This window comes from Otolemur garnettii, unplaced genomic scaffold, assembly GCF_000181295.1.
Source record: "Otolemur garnettii isolate 467f Iridium unplaced genomic scaffold, OtoGar3 scaffold00015, whole genome shotgun sequence".
Taxonomy (NCBI): Eukaryota; Metazoa; Chordata; class Mammalia; order Primates; family Galagidae; genus Otolemur; species Otolemur garnettii.
In genome coordinates, this window is record NW_003852410.1 from 29,731,277 (window position 1) to 29,733,424 (window position 2,148).

The 2,148-nt window shown below is 45.7% G+C and overlaps 1 protein-coding gene across 2 annotated transcripts in view; it reads right to left on the minus strand.

Moving 5' to 3' along the window:
- Positions 1–2,148, minus strand: part of FLNB (filamin B) — a 153,682-nt gene that overhangs the window by 125,901 nt on the left and 25,633 nt on the right. The gene's annotated exons all lie outside the window — the stretch shown is intronic.

Genomic DNA, 2,148 nt, shown 5'->3' on the forward strand with positions numbered 1-2,148 from the left:
AAAAAAAAAAAAGAGAGAGAGAGAGAATAGGAGGCAAGATAGTGCAGAAGTAACCAGTGTGAAAAGCCCCCCATGCCTCCCATCCTTATTAATGTCCCTAGTTTCAGACAGCATAGAACATGTGGTCTATGGCAGTGCCTGTGGCTCAAAGGAGTAGGGCGCCAGCCCCATATGCTGGAAGTGGTGGGTTCAAACTCAGCCCGGGCCAAAACTGCAAAAAAAAAAAAAAAAGAACATGTGGTCTAGATTGAGTTAATCCCAATAAACACTTTGGCCAGTGACCAGCCTAGGAGTAAGCAGATGACATAAACTGGTCTGATCACAGTGGACCTCAAGGCTTTCCAGGGACGGGGGCGGGGAAATGCAGGATGTGGCTACAGAGCCAGGGAGTTCTATACCAGCCTATGGATGCAGGGACAACAGAATCAGAGAAGCAGAGCCAGGGCTCTCTGATGATCCAGAACTTCTAGATCAAACTGCCTGCCCTACCCCTGGACTTTTCTGTTGCTAGAGTCAATGACCTGTGTGTGTGTGTGTGTGTGTGTGTGTGTGTGTGTGTGTTGAGACACAGTCTCACTCTGTTGCCCAGGTTAGAGTTATGTGGTGATCATAGCTCACAGCAACCTCAAACACCTAGGTTCAAGCGATCCTACTGCCTCAGCCTCCCAAGTAGTTGGGACTTCCAGACAGGTGCTCACCACAAGACCCAGCTAATTTTTTCTTTCCTTTTTTTTTTCTTGACACAGAGTCTCACTTTGTTGCCCTTGATAGGGAGCTGTGGAATCATAGCTCACAACAACCTCAAATTCTTGAGCTCAAACAATCCTCTTCCCTCAGCCTCCTGAATAACTGGGACCACAGGTGCCCACCACAATGCCTGGCTATTTTTAGAGACGAGGTCTCACTCTGGCTTAAGCTGGTCTCAAACCTGTGAGCTCAAGCAATCCACCCTCCTCAGCCTCCCAGAGTGCTAGGATTACAGGCGTGCGCCACACCCAGCCCCCAGCTAATTTTTCCATTTTTAGTAGAGATAGGGTTTCGCTCTTGCTCAGGCTTGTCTCTTAAGCTCAAGGGATCCTCTGGCCTCAGCCTCACAGAATGCTAAGATTGCACTCTGTGCGATCGCCACCACGCCTGGCCAATGAACTCTCTGATGGGTTGGGTTTCCTCTGACATGGAACTATATGCATCCAAACTAATATATTCACATTCAAAGTCTGTCTCTACTGCATCCTGGCTATGTGGTAAGTTACTTGGCATCTTGGTGCCTTGGTTTCTCCATCTGTTAAATGGAAATAATACCTACCTGAAGCATATTAGAATTAAGTAAGATACTTGATATAAAGCACCAATTTAGCACAGTCTCTGGTACATAGCACATACTAGCTTACCTGACCTTCCTTGAATGATGGGGCTGTGAGTGATTGTGCTTTATTTTCAAGAAGCATCCATCACTCCACTAGTTAGCCATGTATTAGAATTGCAGGAAAGTCTTCCTATTAAGTAAATTAGTTACAGAATCTGTTGTCAATGAGAATGAAAATCTCTGTGGAGGACAGATAAATAAAAAGTGACTAAAGCCATCACTGCTTTCACTAACCAGCTTTTAAAACAGTCCTTAGGGGCAGCGCCTGTGGCTCAGTGAGTAGGGCGCCAGCCCCATATGCCAAGGGTGGACGGTTCAAACCCAGCCCTGGCCAAAATGCAACAGAAAAATAGCCAGGTGTTGTGGCGGGCATCTGTAGTGTCAGCTACTCGGGAGGCTGAGGCAAGAGAATCACGTAGCCCAGGGGGTGGAGGTTGCTGTGAGCTGTGTGATGCCATGGCACTCTACCAAGGGTAATAGAGTGAGACTCTGTCTCTACAAAAAAAAAAGAGAGAGAGAGAGAAACACTTCTTGGAGCTACAAGGTGCAAGAGCTGGAACTCTCACATATCACTGGTAGAAATGTAAAATGGTCCAACTTTGGAAAACAGTTTGGCAATTTCTTAAAGAGTTAAACACACACATATGTATGTATGACATACGGTCCAGAAATGCCACTCAGAAAAAGAGAAATACACGCCCACACACAGACTGGTACAAGAATGTTCATGATAGATTTTTTTTTTCTTTTTGAGACAGAATCTTACTTTGCTTTTTTTTTTT